At 38.6% G+C, this 19,154-nt stretch overlaps 1 protein-coding gene across 2 annotated transcripts in view; it reads right to left on the minus strand.

The window, feature by feature from the left end:
- tiam2a (TIAM Rac1 associated GEF 2a) overlaps positions 1-9,354 on the minus strand; it is an 89,529-nt gene extending 80,175 nt beyond the window's left edge. For both annotated transcript variants that reach the window (XM_036592693.1, XM_036592688.1), the window contains exon 1: positions 9,146-9,354. The gene's annotated coding sequence lies outside the window, so the exon portion shown is untranslated. The remainder of the gene's footprint in view (positions 1-9,145) is intronic.
- Between the last annotated feature and the right edge of the window lie 9,800 nt (positions 9,355-19,154).

The raw sequence follows: 19,154 nt of genomic DNA on the forward strand, positions 1-19,154 counted from the left end.
ACCCCCAGAGGATATGCATGCTGCCTCATCACTAGAATTAGAAACAGAGAGGGTGACTGAGTAAACATAACATGACTATGAGCATCTGGAAAGCAATTATTTGCAGTACTGGGGAGGAAGACAGCTACAAGTAATGAAATCCTGGTATTGCAGAAGGTTGCAGTATGCAAATGAGACCTCTAACCAGCTGTGTACTGCTAGCGTCTTGACCGAGCACAGTTCCAGGTGACATTCTGTGGGTGTTTTGATGAATTTGGGGATTCAATCAATCAAGCAAAAGTACATTTATTTGGTAAAAATAATGTGGGCTAATCTTAAATTTACCAGTGCATACTGAAAGGTGCACGGCGGTCTCAACATCACAATGCTAGCACAAACATATAATCCGACGATATTTATTCATAGCCTGTATTAGTTTGTCATTCTGTTGTCAAGCAGAACATCTGGCTTTTCTCTCAGGCAAGCAATTTAAAATGCAAATACTATACCTATCTACAGCTGTAAGCATAAAGCGCTAAATCAAGGGTCTCCAAAAGACTGGGTAAATATGTAGATTTTAAAAAAAAACAAAAAAAACAAAAAAAAAAGCACATCATTGTTGACCGAATGCTTCTCAAAGTAAATGAACTTTCATGCTTAAAAGTGCTCAAAGAATGTGCTTCTGGAAATTCCGCATCATGGTGGCCCATTTGCAGAGCCAACAAAAGGCCCATTGAGCGTGAAGCGTAGTGGGATAGCGATGACCCATGGCCACTAATCCTTAAGGAGAGCGCACATACTCAAGGCCAGACCACAGCCAGAGGCATTACATCAGAGACTACCAAAAGCAGCCATGGAACAGGCCAGTTCTGCTGAAAACCCAACTCTAAAAGTCTACCGTATAAACGTCAGCACTTGAAACACAGTTCTCTTGGGCATGTCATTAACACCATCTACGCCTGAGCTGAGACGGATTAGTAGAGAGCTTCTCGAATGACAACTGAATGTCTGTTCCCAGGAATAGCTTATGGTAACACAGCCTAACTGTACCAGCTGAACTGATCTAACTGCTTTGCCCATCCGACAGTCTTATTTGAAGAACAATCTGAATGAAAAAGGCAGGCAAAGACAGAATCTGTTATTTGGACACAAAAAAGCAGCCATTCCTCTACTCACGACTTCTCGGCTAAGAGTGAGGATTTAAAAGCCGTGCTTTAGGACAGCACCCCCTTCTTCCACACCTAGCTCTGCTGAAGAGCATCACTGCAAGACTGAGTTTACAGCTGAAAAAGCAAATCTGTTTACAGAACCGTGCCAGCTTGTAATAGCAGAAGCAGTCTGAAATACAGGTCACAGTCAAACAGTGGAGTTCAGAGTAAGCGAGGAGATAGTCAAGAACACCTTTCTGGCTGTAATTCGTTGACTTCCTTTTTTCTTGCTTGACACCTCAAGACTTGATGTTAACCACTGTCCAGTCTGCTCGTAAATATGCAAGGTAAAAATAACCAATAGGCTCACAAATTGTGTTACAAAACAAAGACAAATGTGTTCTGAGAGTAGTAAACACTTAAAGAACGATCATTTCATCATACAGCTTAAACAGTGGAGTGGTCCACATGCATAGTGGTCACACACAAGTATTTCATCAGACTTCAGTTCAGTAGCCCCAGCAGCAGCTAATAATGTATTATTACAAATATGAAAATATTATAAATATATAAATTATTATTACAATGTGTCTCTGACTGCATGTGATGCAAGCACAGACTTTTTTGGATGTATAAACATAAATCTGATCTAAACATAAAAAAAAATCTCTTTTCTTTAAGCAAATAGCAAAATAGGAGCATCATTTACTGTTCTGATAAACAAAAAGAAGTGAAATACCAACAGCTACTCGCATCAAAACTGCAAGCACAGCTTTTTTTGTACATTCTTTTGTTTAGTTATTAAATGTGTTTGTTGTGACAGTAGAAATTATATAGTCAGACAATAAGTGTGGTTTTTTGATAACAGTAATTTTATACTTAATTAAGAAGCAAAACACTGTTAATGCCAGCTAGTTAGTGGCTCTGATTTTATGGCTTTCAATTCAACATTCACATTAGCTTGTCACATAATGCTGATATACCTCAAAAAATCATGAGAAGTGAGAGGAGAATAAGAGAACATTCAATTATTACACATCATTACACATTCAGTAAACACAGAGCTGCAAAGTATAGCATGTTTTATGTAATAAAGCCAAGATTCCAGAAAATGCTAATTCTTTTAATGACAAAAAGTCACCTGTATTGAGATGGACGTCTTCTGCGAGTACATCTAGTAAGGATCTAATGATCATGCTAAATCACTGGCTAAATTATTTGACTTTGGAATTATTTGAAAATTCTCCAAAACTTCATGTGAACAAAAGTTTTAAAACATTAGCTGTTAAAACTGCAGGGCACTTATTTACATAAACGAAGCCATGGATGCTGTACCAACGATCCACGGGAGAGCTGATCACACTCCTTACATCCATCATCAGGAACAATAGAAGGTCTCCTCCAGAAGCCACCAATCTATTTCTGCTACTTCTGTCCCAGCTGTGTTTGCACTTATGATTAGAGTTAGGGGAGCGGCTGTCCCACTCGAATGACAGCTGGACTCAGTCCATCGATCAAGGTTTCAATTAGTGATCGGTTCAGACAATGCAGCCCATGAGTATCTTTGGCTAGTACGCCTGTAGGTCTACACAACACACAAAAACCAAACTCCAGAAACTGCAAAGGCTTGTATAAGTAAGTTACGTCCCCTCATGATACCTCAGTCAAACTATACTCAGGCTTAGAAATATCTCAGGTTTAGCTTATATATTGCTTCATTTGTTTGTCATTTCAATTGATCCTCTGACAATGCCCTCTTCTTTAGCTAACATTGTATTTTTAATTTAAAAACTATTTTCTGTACCTTAATCATACTAATATTACTACTCCTACTACTAATACTACTACTACTTATAATAATAATAATAATAATAATAATAATATAAGCCAAGTGTAATTGTGAAATGTAAAGAGGTCCATTTCATACAAACCCAAATTTCATTGCTTTTTTGGAATAAGAGTTTGAGGAAGAACATAAAAGTTTCAAAATGTACCATTCACTCCTCAGTCCACATATGAAAACTTAAATAAAAAACTGCCTGTTCTGAATTTATTGTGTGTGCGGTCATGAAAAAACAAAAAACAAACAAAAAAAACAAAACAAAGCAAAAAAAAACAAACAAAAAAAAAACATAAGTTATAAGGAGTGTTTCAGCCTGAACTACTTTTTGAATGAAGTATAAGGCAGGACAGCCAATCAGAATAGAATTCATTTACATATTGTCGTTTCCTGAAGTTTGCATCCTTAGAAAAATTCATGCTTTGTAGGTTTTCTAAGTAAAAATAAGTTGACAAATCCTCTACAGAGAACACACATCTTCACATTTTAATGCACAATTTCTGTTTATTTGCAGAAGTTTAATATATTCAGAAAGAACATAAAATGTGAACTGCGCAAAAAAGTTATGGCACATTTTAAATTTAAGAGGTTAAACTCATCAAATAAATAGAAATTGCAATACTTTGTTCCCTGTAGAGGATGTGTTGTTTTCACTTAGCAAAAATCAACAAAAAATGTCATTTTATGGGGTTTTTTTTTGCATTATGGCTGTATACTGGTCTTAGAGACAGATTAACAAAAACAGCCTGTTCAATTAGATACAGAGAGATTGGAAAACATCATGTAAAAACTAATCAAACTAATTTTGTATAGATCAAGCCACACAAATGTCATAAGTGGGAATATACAAACCTCAATAAAAATAAAGCATATGGATATGTGTCTCAGTAATGTAGTTATGTAAGTTGAAGGACAATGGGCCAAAAACTACACCTTCTGTCCACCTTTTGAGGCCACCATCTGAACACCTGACAACAAAGTAGCCTGTGTAGTATCCTGAAGCCCAGCCAGCAGCCCATTTATAAAGCGAAATGATAAATTACATGGTCTCTCCAAACAGGGACTGTACCAAATTTCCATTATCAGCGACTCTTAGGGAGGAGGGTGGGCTATACAATGTGCTCAGCAGTGATCCAACCATATGTAAGGCTGGATAATGGATCAGACTCAATACTCTGAGAAGCAGCACTATTTAAATGTAATATACATAATTACAGTGCTCTGTATGGAATGACTACGTCTCGAGTGGTTAAAAGGGTATTCAGGGTGAAAAAATAATAAACATAATACTGAGCTCAAAAGAAGAGCATTTCCCCCAGCAGTTCCATGTGGTTAGGGCACCATCCCCAGACTGCCAAACTGCACTCAGCGACAGTGCGCACCCCCACTATATTCAACACAATAAGCTTAACCTGATAGCTCATTTAACACATCACTTAAGCTACTGCTCATGTTTAATCTTCATTTCCTTTTCAGACCACGCAGGCAAAGGCTGAGACGTGACGTGAAAGAACACAATCCAATTTGAATCGTGGCATTAATCTTCTCAGGGCTTTTCAATTTGTCGCCATTTAGGGGTGTCGACCCGAACACGAGCAAGACGCAGATTTCCATCTGTTCAGCTAGGTTAGTCTCTCTCGATTGGGCAATTAGCAGGTGACATTTGTGTGGACAAGCAAGAGCCACACGGAGGTACCAGCACCTCTGAAAGCAGTCATTTCATCATATTCAACTATATCAGTGTCAGATTTTAGCAAGTCACCAGTCAAAGATATAAAACAGTAAGGAAAGAACTGCTCTACCGCTGAGCTTTGCGGTCGGACACATAACAGGGTGTTGACCAGACCTGTGGTATGGAGCTCCGGGTCTGCACTGCCAGGGACGGCTGGCTAAGAGGAAGCCGCCCACGCCGCTGATTTGTCCGCCGCTTTTCTGCTGGACAGTGGTTTAATCCTTCCCCAAAGCTTTCAACGCCCCTCTTAGCTCACCTGCTTTTTATAGCTAGGTCCAAACATAGCTGTCCACGTGCAAAGAAGCGACACTTCTGCTGTTTCTTTATAGGCAGTTAAAGACAATCATTACCACAGAAAAGAACAGGGGTAACACAAATTGTCTGGTTTTGATTCTGGGAATAAGATTTTATTCAATTTTCAATATTTTATGAGTTAAAAATGTCTTGATTCTACAGAATTATTAGGAACTGGCTAATACATCAGTTAGATTATTATTCTGACCATTATTTGACACCCACAGTATTATCTGCATCAGTCTTTTTGCGAAACAACACCCCCGCAGCTCAAACTCACAGTCTCCCAGTGACAAAGCAAAACCATAGGCAGTTGTGCCACTGAGCAGCTCAATATGTGGTACTCAAAATGTAACTATGACAGCAAAACAGGCTCATCTGCTGAATCTACACACAAAGCAATCACGCTAAGTAATACAAAAACATACACCCAAACATTACATTTAGCATGAGAATAACATAACAAAAAACAAAATAAGTTTTTTAATAAACAGAAGTAATGGAAAATAAGAAAAATAATAGGTGATCAAAATCAAAAAGCATTCTGGGCAGTTTCACTCCCAGGGCTACGATTTATTAAGACTGAGTTTGTCTGAGTTTAAATAGTGTGATAATTGAGCACTAACAATCATATCAGTCAGCAAACCATCGCTAAACTAAAACTACTGGAGTACAAAACAAACAAGCTATAACTTATAAATATAAAATTACATTTTAAAATCAATCAATATTATCAGACAGTGGAATTTTTAGCCCTCAAAAATCAGTAACAGCTACAAAATGTTCACAGCTGTAGGGCCCTACTACTTATACTACACAGACTGCTTTGGCTCAAATGTTTTCAAATGAAAATTCAAATGTCTTAAATTAAATAGCTGTGCCAGGCCTCAAACAAAAAAAAACAAAAACATAAAAAAACCCCAACAAAATCACAAATCCAGTGGTTGCCAAGTGGTGCAACCATTGGTCCTTTGAGTGATGCCAACACCATACAACAGTGTCCAAAATCATGAGAGCTACCACTTTAATTATACCTTGCACTATTCAACATTGTCTTACCAAATTTTAATTGGGGAAATTTGACATTTGAGTTTGTGAACTGGCAGCCTGGCACCCTACACTCACAGTTTAAACCACAGATTTTTTTAGAAATGAAGGCCTGGAGCTTAATTATAGAATTGCAATACTGGTCAGAAAAATCACAATTATACATTTATCCAGATAAATCACTCAGCCCTAGTAATGTCAATACAGCTTTAAACTGACATTCATGCTTTAAACATTTCAGTACCAGTACATCTTTACAAAAGAGGCAGATCATCAAACCGACCAAGCTTTTCTCTTAATGGATAAAAGGCCAAAAAGTTAGCATGTTATGTGGCACTACAGAAAGATTTCCTTTTTTGACCAGCTAACTGAAAACACATGAATTTTTAAAGAGAGGAAATGTATGAAAAGTTCAAAATGCTGAAAATAGGCGAACGCTCTCCGCACAGTGCTGCAGACAGAGCAGGCAGCTCACACAGCTCCATTCCTTTGTGCACCGTCTACATATACAGACAAAGGTCCTCCACCACACATCCTTATAAGGGCTGGATAAAGTTTGGACATGAAATATATGCATTTCCTCATTAGCTGCTTGCTTCACAAACTGGTGGTCTCATAAAACAAGCTATTCAAGAGACCCTTAAAGAGAGGCTACAAGGGTAAGGGTCAATCCTTCATGCTTTCTTTGAGTTAACTCTTAAGTAGAGCTATTGTTGTCTAGATATTAAAGCTCTTGGCCACATGCTGGACAGACTTAACAACCTTGAGAGGGAACTATGGACATCTGACTTAGCTTTGGTGATAAAACTTGTGGAAAAAAACAACACTAGTGCAGCGGTGATGGTCACAGATTATCATTAGATGCAAGAAGACTGTTAGGCCTACAGTATTTTCACCACATGCTAAAATATGACTGTAATGTTCCTTGTGGTAGAACATTCCTGCTTTAAAACAGCATCCCAAGAAATGAAGCTTTCAAACAATCGCTCTCAAGCCCATGATTTAAAACCACAGCCAAGGACTTCAGAACAGCCTCAGATCCCAATTTACTTAAAGTGCCAACGACTCAAAATAGTTTCAAATGCTTTGTTTGCAAACTCCAGAGTCAAAACCATCCTATTCTGGCTCACAGTGGAGGATCATACTTGCATTTGGTAAATAAGGCAGATGAAAGAAGTTATCTTCAGCTGTAAATTGAAGCTATTAGCCAGCTATAAGCATATCACTGCTGTTGGAAACAAAACCTTGTATCTCCAAAATGGTAACTTTACAGGAGAAGGAAAAAACATACTTTACTCTTAATGTAAGCCAAAGGAACCAGACTTTTTTTCCAAGTAACTTTGGGCCATTTCCTTTAGTCCATTCATCATGAAATTTACAGACAATGTAAAGGGCATTTTCAAATTATGTCAAAAACTGAAAAACACCAAAAAATGAAGATACATGGTTTTGTTCCGACAGCAGTGATATCTTCGCTGTTGTTTTTTTTTTTTACTTTTAATGTAAAATAAGGTAAAAGCTATTTTGGAGCATTTCTATTGTTCATGAAATTTTCGCACAACATAAAGGCTCACATGGAGTAGAAAAGAAACTGAGATACTCTGTTTTGGACAGCAATGATGTGTCATTTTAACATACAGCAACACATGACTATTGAGGAGAAGGTTTCAAGAAAAGCAGAAGTCACATAATCGTGCCATGGTGATATAGTGGACCTCATGGTGTTTTGTTACCATGACCAAACCCCTGGTGCCAAATGGCATGTCTGAGCCCATCTACCGCAACCTTATGTTTGTTCCAGCTGCTGAAACACCACAGGCGTCCAGGGGTCTCTTTGGTAGGACAGCGTTCTTCTTTAAGCAGACGCCGCACCCTGCCATTATACCACTCCCCAACCAACAAAAGGCTTAAGCTATACCACAATATTGGGAGCAAGGGTCATCATTTATGAGATGATTAGTTTCATTCCTAGCCTGCTGTGCATTTAAAGCCCCTCAACTGAAACTTACCACCATTCATCTAAACCACACCAACTGGTGATTTCAGTCAGCTGCAAATGTCGACGTATAATTTGTTGAGCATTTGGCAACTTGTGCATTATTGATGAGGTTTTTGCAACGTGTTCAGAAAAGCTGTGGGCGAGTTTATGCAGAAATGACAACGCACAGCTGCACAAAGACTGATCTGTAGGATAAAGACCACAGCTACAATACACTGTCCCTTTAAGAATCAGTCACTTTTACAACAAGGTGCGCTTTCGTTACAGTTCTTGGAAAGTCTACTTCATAGGGCAATGTCATCAAATTTTCGAATTTCCGCATAAACCAGTCATTGAAAGTGGTTGGACATGAATGGTTGTATTGTACACAAAATAAAAACCGTTGTGGTGATAAGCAGGAGTCGAGATGTCTACAATGCAAATACAGCCACTTTATTTACCAGCCAAAACAACCAGTGAACCTACAGGTGTTCTCGGAGTTTGTATATGTAATGTTGATGATGGCAAAACAGTTGAGGCCAAAACTATGGTGAAAACAATCACTCACAACCACTTCACTTAATAAGTTCGTGAGGGAGATTTTAGAAGCATTAGACTGTTCAGACGTCTGGTTCCCATCACCACCACTATGAACAATTCTGACCGGGTTAGTTTCTCTAAAACAGAGCATTTCGCATCAAACCACTTTGGCGGACTTTGTTTGCATCGTAAAGATTTAATAATGCAGATATTTTGAAAAATCGGTGGAGTTCTCCTTTAAAGCCCCTCTCAGTAAACATTAACAGCGTTATAAAACAATAAGATGGTCAGAAACAACTGTGGCAGTTAAAGCTCGCCCTCGTTTGGTGCGACCCAACACCACGGCTATCTTTATCCTTAGGCTATTAAAACACAGCAGCAGCTCAACAAAGTACACAAGGCCAACAAAACAACGTGTAGAGCCAGAAGCGAGAAAGAAAGAAAGAGAAAAGACACAAAGCCAGGCAGCGTCGAAAACTCTTCAGCTCGCGTCCTCTTCAATTTCCACCGACACCTGAAGTTCATTTCTCTTTCTATCTCCCTCTGTTTCACTCACACAGTGGAGACGGTCACTTTGGTCTACTCACCAACTCCGCACGCCGCTCTAGCAGCTCAGCCCGCTGTCCGTGTCCTTATTTCAGACCACATTTCACATCGCTTATGTCGAAGTTAGTCCGCGAAAAGTTTTCTTTTCTTTTATTAATTTCTAATCAACCCGCTGGATAATATGGAATAAACTCAACCGCACGCGCCTCAAACTGGGATTCCCTCCTTTCTCACTATGTGCCGGGAGGCGCGTTGCCCCGCCCTAAAATGATAGACAGGGTCATCCACCAATCAGAGCGCAGGAGAAGGAACCCTAATTAGAATATGCATATCTGCAGGAGCCAAGCAGGGACACGCTGGGAGGAGCCCGACGCTGGTGTTAATGAGAGTAACACATTTTTACGATGTAGTTAAGACGATGGGTTCATTGTTTAGGTAAAGTTTGAGGGCTGTTGCAGGTTTTTGGTGTAAAAATCTATGATGAGTTTATGTTTATGCTTAGCTTATGTTATGTTTATGTTATGTTTATGCTTAACTTCGTTAGGTTAGTCTAAAGTTTTGGAAAGTCAGGGAATTTGAAAGAAAGTAGTGAACTTTCTATCTATCTATCTATCTATCTATCTATCTATCTATCTATCTGACTGTCTGTCTGTCCATCTATCTATCTATCTATCTATCTATCGATCTATCGATCTATCGATCTATCTATCTATCTGACTGTCTATCTATCTATCTATCTATCTATCTATCTATCTATCTGTCTGTCTGTTTGCATCTATCTATCTATCTATCTATCTATCTATCTATCTATGACGAGTTTATGTTTATGCTTAGCTTCGTTAGGTTAGTCTAAAGTTTTGGAAAGTCAGGGAATTTGAAAGAAAGTAGTGAACTTTCTATCTATCTATCTATCTATCTATCTATCTATCTATCTATCTATCTATCTATCTATCTATCTATCTATCTATCTACTTGATTAATGATATAATGTTTATTTGTTTGTGCATGTATGTCTCAGGGAGCTCTCAATTAAAGGCAAATAAATGTGTTCATCCAGGCTAAAAATGTAAAGAAATGTATTTATGATTATCTTTACATTTCAGTGATCATTCTTTCATTACATTTTCATAACTCAACTATTATCAACTGACCTTTTTTGGCTTAAGCTTATGTTACTGTGAGTAAATAATGACCCTTAAAGCTCTCATGCTAAATGCATCATGTTACAATATAACAAACATCAGAACTACACTGACTAAATGAGGAACAGTTGTCATGCAAGCTTAAACACTGCCAGAGGTTTACCCTGCATTAGCAATGTCACACGCACAAGGCTCCTCATAGTAGGCTACTTATTTTTCTTCCATGTGGCTCTTTTGTGCTCCTGCAAGTCGTTGTTTACTACTGTGGATTTTACAGTTTGCACAGCGTGTTTGTAACCACAAACTAAAATAAATAATTATTTTGCATGAAAATGTACAAACAGTAACTGCTATTTTTCATAGTATCTGGCAGTTTGTATCTTTGCATAATTCATAATGCAGCATATCTGCTGTTTTTCATAGAATATGACATATACTTCCGCATGTTCAGACATAAACTATTTAGACATACATCTTTGCAACAGCATTTTGTTCACATTTTAGGTTTAAAAATACAATAGAGACTAAAATGAGGACTGCATACAGCCTTACTGTACAGTCCACATTTACTATAGGCAGTGGGGGTGAGAATAGCCCTGCTGTTCTGGCCTTTGGTCTATTATAGGGTCCTGTCTGGCAGCTCCTGGGGAGGCTGCTGGGCCTGTATCCAATTATGTGTAATTGACTTTGAATGACATCCTGTCCCCTCCATCCACGCTCCCTAGACAATGCAGTCCTGGCTGGAAAAGATGCAGGCATGTCCAAGACATGTCTCATCGATGACTATGATACAGTGTATGTTAGGTCAGGAGCACTGTAACTCTTAAAGGTACAAAAAGCACTATGTACAGTGATTAACAACTGTGACCACTTTTTCAAAGGCAAATCAAATCACAGCCCAAAAAAGTGCTGTGACTAATGGCACTGTGGCGCATAAGGCACAGCCTGTGCTATGTGCTACTAGCATTCACATTTACACTTCAAATTTAATGTGCTCTAATAGCCATGAAAATAAGGTCGTCATAGCGATTGTGCGACAGGCACAGTAAGTGATTTTTTTTTTTCACACAGTGCTTCGTGGCTAGCTTTTGTACAGTACGATCCAACCATTATCACCCTCTCCTGCACAGAGCTCACCAAGAGACAACACTCTTTCAACTCCTGTAATTGGCATGGTAATTTGCCATGGTAATTTCCTACGGGGAGTATAATGGAAGTAGCTGGGGAGAAAAGTTCTATGGGCTGGGTATGAGTGTGAATGGGAGTGACTACATGGGCAGAAATCTGTCACTCAACAAATAGGAAATTTCACATGAAAAGCTAAATATGGGGCTCTGTCTTTCAATACTCAGCCACTTCTCTTTGCATATATCTCATTCTTTTCCACCCATTGCCACTATGCTGATGGCGTGTAATGAACTTTAATGGAGGTGCAGTGAATTAATAATGCAAATAATTCTCTTGACATGAATAGCCTTTATTCTCAACGGTCACGTTTAATGAAAGGAAACTCATCTTCGATGCTGTTTAACTGACGCCTAACATACTTCAAATGATCTGGCTAATGGAAAATCAATGAGACTAATAGGAGACTGACCACGACCGTCTCTGTAGGAAGGTATTAAACATACCACCACAGCTCAAGGGTCAAGCAACCATTCTTTTCACCATTTCTCTGAGATAAAGAAGTCTAAATCCATAAGAACATACATACAGACATGTGAAGAAGTTAGCACACCCCATGTAAAGTTTAAACGTTTTCAAAATATTTGGAGATACAAATATCTAGTCATCATTTAAAGTGTTGGCAGATGATACAATTTAACAAGTGACACTTAGAATTAACATTTTTTCCATCCTTTATATAACTGAAATATACTGTAATGCAATTATGTTATTATGTTAGAATTATGTTATATTATACAGCAATGTGGACAAAGTATGTACACTCCTACAAATGTCACAACTTCAAATGTGTCAAATTAAAACCAGGTGCACACAATCAGGTGCTAACGACAAGCCACACCATTAGAGTTCGTGTCTTGTTTAAACCTCAGGTATCTGGTCTGGTTGGCCCTTTGTTAATGTAGTGGGTGGTATTGTGTTGCCTAGATCAAAATAGCTTTCTGAGACCTTCAGAAAGAACATGGTTGATGCCTTTGTGTCTGGGAAAGTATTTAAAAAGATATCCAAAAATATTGGAAATTAATACTTCCACTGTCTGGAACATCATCTAAAAGTGGAAAAGATTTAAAACCACAACCAACTTGTCCAGGCCAGGCCTCCCCAGCAAATTTAACCTGAGAGCAGACCATAAGATGGTACAAGTTTTTAAGAACCCCAAAATTTCATTATAGGATCTGCAGGCAGCTCTTGCCACTGTTGATGTAAAAGTACATGCATCTTAGAAAAAGATCACACAAATTTGACCTACATGGGAGGTGCAGCAGGAGGAAGAACATCAGAGCAAGACTAAATGACTAAAGACTAAAAAGAACATCAGGGCATAACTAAAGTTTGCTAATGAATATCCAGGCAAAAACCAGGATTTCTGGAACAAGAGGCTATAAACAGACAAAGATGGAGTTGTTAGGTCATAGTACTAGAAGCCTGGCCAACTTGCAATCATAGAATCGACTATGAATTCTCTTTCATGCCAGAGAGTGCTCGAGGAGAAGGCAAGACCATCTCTCTCAAAGTTAAAGCTGAAGAAGTGGACCTTCCAACAGGATAATAGCCCCAAACATATAAGTAAATCCACCAACAAATGGCTCAAAAGGAAGAAATGGAGGGTTATGGAATGGCCTAATCAAAGCCCAGAACTGAATCCCTTTGAAATGCTGTGGGGGGATTTGAAACAGGCTGTACATGCAAAAAGCCACTCAAACATTGCATAGTTCAAAGAATTCTGCATGGAGACGTGGGCAAAAATTCTTGCCAGTAGATGCCAGAGACTGGTAGATAGTTATAGAAAACACATACAGAAATCTGTTTCTGCCAAAGGGGGTCAGTGCCAGTTACTGAGCCAGGGGTATACTTACTTTTTCAACACAAAAAAATGACATCTCAGTTTTTAGATAAATTATTGCAAGTCAAATTCCCATTGTTTCTGTTCTATTAAATAACATTTATCTATACATACTGCTTAACTGAAGATCAAATACTGAGGTCCACATATGTCAGAATACAGAAACATAGCATGGAGTGTACTTACTTCTTCACATGACTATAGGCTATATTATTAAAAAGGGGTAAAGCCTATAAAACATGCCGTAATTGATTGTGAAAGTGAAAAGGCAAGTGAGTGTGGTAACACTTCATTTGGTCCACTGTAGATGCTTTATAGATGCTCACTAACAATCAGCTAAATATCTATTAAATGAATGTATTCAATCCAACCTTAACTTCAACCACAAACGTAAAGTGACTGTTTTACATTTTTTTGCATTTTATTTGTTCCAGATTTTGTACCAAACATAGGCACAGTTAGTTTTCACATGACCATTTTCCAACCTCTCTCTATCCTTTAGAATTACCCAGGCTGTGTTGTTGCTGTGCCTTTAAGACTGATATGAGATAAATGAGGTATGTTTTGACTGTATTTGACTGCCCTGTATTGTGTGTCATTCAAAAAGCACTCAGAGCTGAAACAGTCCTTATAACTTCGATGTGAATGGGCGGGCCTGAATAAGTAGATACATGTAAATGTGTCAGTTTGCGACATCACAAAAACAATAATGGGCTGTTTTTGCAGATTTGTTTCCATATATGGATTACATGGACTGGAGAGTAAATGGTATGTTTTGAAACTTTAACAATGTTTACATATTACTTCAAACTCCTATCAAAAAAAGCATGGGCTCTATAAAGCTAATCTTAAACCAACCCTGACCATAACACTGTTGATAATCAACCAGTTGCATCAAATAGTTTGTTAACAATTGAAAAGTCTGTGGCTAATTTGTAGGGCAGGGGTGTCCAATCTTACCTGCAAAGGGCCAGTGTGGCAGCAGAAGAACACATGATCAAATGTTTGACTGAGACCAATTGAATAAACAAGTAGAGTCAGGTGAGCTCATGCTTGATTGGAATGAAAATTTACAGCCACACTGACCTTTGGAGATCAGATTGGACACCTCACTGTAGGGGATTATGAAAATAAAGTGTGACCGTGAGTGCCCATAAATACAAAACCAGAAGACAGACGAACATTGTGTTGAATCAGCTGATAATAACTTAAACTGTTGGAGTTGTATTAGAGAACATGCAAACAGGCAAACAGACGGTCTAATGGGTAACACAGAAAGTAGCATATAAAACAGATGTACTGAAAACACTACAAAACGCTGTCTTGGCAAGTGAATTCACCTTAAAGGGCGAATTCCTAATTTCTTTCGCATTTTCATTTTTCTTTTGAGGTCCTCTTATGACAGTAGCGATGTTTTGTGTCCCAAAACAGTCATAACAAATTTTTACAGGACCATTTCTAAACCTCTCTTTATCTCTTAGAAGTAAATACATTATTTTTGATAGTGTGCCTTCACAACTGATGTATGTAAATAAGCTCTGTTCTAATTGGATGCCTCAGTTCTAATTGTATTGTGCCTCATTCAAAATCATTCCAAGCCAAAACACATGAGCGTGCGGAGCTAAACAGCTGTAGGCTGAGTAGGTGGATATATGTAAGTGCTGAAATTCATGACATCACAAAAACAGTGAATTTAAAGCAAGCTTAGCTTCCATATATGAAGTATATGAAATGGGGAGTGAACAGTATGTTTGGAAATTGTAACAGTGTTTCCATACATTATCAGACTCCTTCATTTAAATAAAGCAAGGAAAATTTGGTTTTCCATAATATGGACCCTTTAAATTTATAACAGTTTCAGTATATAATTTAAGATAAGATGCATTTTTGCAGTGCATTGTGGCCAGACTGTTTACATGTGTATAAGAAACAGTATGTTACACATAGAGGCCTAAAGTTCCTTCTTTAGAACCTTAATCTTAGGGATTGTCTATGTTTAGCAGCCAGTAGTGACTTGGGAAGTTAGGAAGCTAAGCTTAGGTTACTTTCAGCACTGGCTACTCACTCCAGAGTTCTCGATTGATTACTTAGTTTAGCGCAGGCCTTGCATAAGCGATGAAAGTACTCCTGATTTGTGAAGCTTTCAGCTGAAGCTCTTATACAACAACACTGTCCTTAAGGCACAGTCTTGAGCTTGCTGGGCAAAAAGAGTTGTTCACACTGCTGCTCCATCATAATGTGTAGATAAATACATAGAAAATGCACTGGACACAACTTAAGTAGCATACAGTTGAGCTACGCCACAGAGAAATGTTCTTTATTAAGTACAGCAAATCTTTATTATGTACAGTAACCTTGTATGTTACCTATTAGTCTCACTGATTTTCCATTAGTGGGGTATTTAGGAGCATGTTGAGCATCACTTAAAGAGCATTGAAGATGTGTTTCTTTTCATTAAACATGTGGGTAAAGTCTGTGTCTCCATTAATCGTTCCAAGGGCCATTACGAAGCACAGACCGCGCTGAGGAACAAAAGGCCAAAAGAGTAAGAGCCTTTATCCAGGATCCTATTACTCTCTTTTCACAGGGCCTACTTGCCCCTGTCACAAGAGACCAATAAGGCAGTAGCTCTGCTGAGACACTTTGTTTTGTGAATAGTGCCCGAAGATCCCAGATGTAAGCCATCAGTGGACGCACCCAGGATCTTTTACCATTGCTCAGACAGAAGACTGTTCGCCATATAAACACAAGGAACACTGGAATTCTTGCTTTTCTAAACTCGTACATCAATCAGTCCAATAGCCATTAGCAGGAGATGAGTTTATTAGCAAGGGTGTTTATCTACCTGTAGGTTTAGCACCATCCAAATGGGAGCTATTTGGGATGCTGTCTGGTAAACCAGCTCTACACTGAGTTCCCAATTTTCTAAAAACATCTTCCTGGAAGTTACACTCATTGGCCATTTTATCAGAAACACCCACCATCAAGCAAAGGAAAAGGTGTGGTAGCAATCTCAGCCTTGGACAAACACCCAGACACATCATGACCTCACTGACCTTTCATAAGGAAAATCCTGAATGGGTGGCAATCCTAGAAAAGTAGGTGTGTCTGACAGCATGACTAGTTAGTGTACAATTAAATGGTCAGTATGCTGATACTTCAACAACTTCCGGCAGATTTATCAGGGTAAAACCATGTGTAGCTCTTATGTATTTGGTACTTTATAATTATGTGCTTTCCTGCTGCAGCAATTAAAGTGTGATAATGTGCTTTTTGTAAAAGTAAGAGACCACCCTTCATTTATTTAATTTAGAGTCAAAAAGTTCACTAAATACAAGTTATTCATTGTTTAGCATCAAGAAATATCAAAAAAACATGTTCTAATCTAAAAAAGAAAAACTACACAGAAGCCTCAACAACTAATTGTAAGATCAATGTTTCAGGATTTAGTGTGTCCTTTAATAGGATTTAGTCTCTTTGCCTTTATTACAGCTTTCATTCTTTTAAAGAAATCTGCAGGGATATTCCACACCTCCAAAGTTCAGTCTCAGAAGCTGCTTGTATTTTCTGCTTCTCACAATCCAACTAATCCCCAACACATTCAGTGATGTTGAGGTCTGGACTCTGGGGTGGACAGTTTATTGTTCTAAGAACATCAGCAGCTTCTTTGCTTGATTTGCAAATTTTCTTCTGTTTCCTTTTCTCAGTGAGGTTCTTCTTGACAGCTACACATCCTTTCAGACTCATAGTGCTGAGTTGTCTTCTCACAGTGGAAGGATGGACAGAAATACCTGTGGATGTTTTTAGATCTGTAGCAGCTTGATTTTCTCCTCTCTCTCAAAGATGGAAGTGCTGTTTATCTGATGGGGACAGTTTTGGAGCCCTATTTCAATTCAATTCGACTCACCACTCGGATGTATGTCATACCTACGTTAAACAAGTGGCCACTCGTGGCAGAAGGGGAGGAGGTGATAGTAAGGAGCGCATTATTCAAACGGAAGACACTCACCCTCTGTAGTTTAGCCTCAGTGAGCTAATCAGCTAGGTACATAACTTTGCAATGCAAATAGAATGTTAAAGATTTTAAAGTAGCTTGTTGCTACAGCTTATAAACAGCTTTGGCCACCATTATTTTAGGGTTTGAAAAGGGAAATGCATCAGGCGCAATAATTTCTGGGCTGACACTGAAGTCGACACTGGTGTCCACTCAATCCCTCTTCCCTCCAAGGGCTAATCTAAGTAATGGAACAGGCCTTAATGGTGTTAGGGATTCCCCCGAGGAAAATAGACCACTGTGCGGCATTCTGTAGTCCTCGTTACGCCCATATTGGGAACTCCAGGTCTAAGCTTGATTTCTTTATGGGCAGAATGAATGAGGTTTTTGAAAAAACACCACCATCCATCGCACCCTGTGTTAAATAAAAATGTTCAGAACAAAAGCACAAAAGTAAGTCAGTCTATGGTGGTGTTCTTGCAAGGTAACTTATCAAAATGTCCTGCCGTAGTGTATATTTATAGACATGCCCGTAAACAAAACCTCCAGGTAGGATATTTCGATAGCCTAAAATTCCTTATAAATACTACCAGAAATAAAACTGAGGCTGAATTTAGCTGCTTTTTCGCCAGCTTTTAGTTCGAGTTTTCCCATTCCACTTTAAATAGTGCAGCAGTTGTGATGAGCTATTACAAACATTAGGGACAAAACAATACTGACCTGTTTTTTTCCGTGAAACAGCAAAAATAAGTTAATGTTACTCAGCTGTCAAGCAGAAATAGAGCAACCTGCTCATATCACGCCTTTCAACTCTCCATGAAGCTGAAGTCAGCTTCTTTTTCACCAGCTGCTTGTTTGAATTTTCCTGTTCCACCTTAAATGGCACAGCAGTGCTGCACCCTTTAAGGTGGAACAGAAAACATTTGAAGCCTAAATCAGCTTATCAGGGGGTAAGCAGTAATTTTAAGCTGAGTCTGTGCTGAATTAGCCTGAGAGCAGGTAAGTTTGTAGAGCTTTTCAAATCAAGCTGTGTACAGAAAGTAAAGATCTATCGTGTTTCAGTATCAGATGAAGAACAGAGAACCTGCTTCTTTTCATCTGCCCTCAGTCTGTACTTGGAAATACACTCACACTGGCAAAGCGTGCTGGTTTGCGCAGTTTTTAAAGAGGCTGCCAGTGTAATGATGTGAATTCAGTGCGCAGTAGCATTAGCTTGCATGTACCAGTGTTCATATTTCAACTCTTTAACGACCTCGTAATTCAGAGGATCCAGTGATACTTGAGAAAAGAATGTTCATAGAACACAACATATAAGCTTAGGGACATTTTTGATGATCACAGGATGCAAAAAAGGCAATTTTTCAAAAACTCCATTCATTCTTCTCAAAGAGAAATTCCTTTCAGACCTTGAGTTTCCTATATGGGCATAAGAGCATGGCGCCAACTACAAAATGACGACATGACTACAGTGGTCTATGACGAGGCCAAGTGGATGAGGGCCCATTAAAACCAATATTACAACGGGTGGCAGGTCTTGCATGGTTGTTAGGAGTCCCATTTTCTCTGTATCTTCATGCAGTTTTTGAACTCCAGTTTTGGAAATTCCTGTTTTTTTACTTGTTTACCTTTGGCCTTTTTGTTCATTTTGCAAGTGGATCATCTTATATCTAATCTCCTCAGAAACATCTCCTGAAAAATGAATAAATTGGACTTAATTGCCTTTTTGACTAACAAATAAATGATGAGTGGTCTCTGACTTTTGCACAGTACTGTTTATCACGGCACACATATCAGAACCTGTAAGTTCCTGAGCAGCCTCACTGCTGATCACTCTGACTCTCTTTGTGTTTCCTGTTGAATGAGCAATTAGTTCTCCTCACATTCAA

Source organism: Colossoma macropomum, unplaced genomic scaffold (genome assembly GCF_904425465.1).
Source record: "Colossoma macropomum unplaced genomic scaffold, Colossoma_macropomum, whole genome shotgun sequence".
Lineage (NCBI taxonomy): Eukaryota > Metazoa > Chordata > Actinopteri > Characiformes > Serrasalmidae > Colossoma > Colossoma macropomum.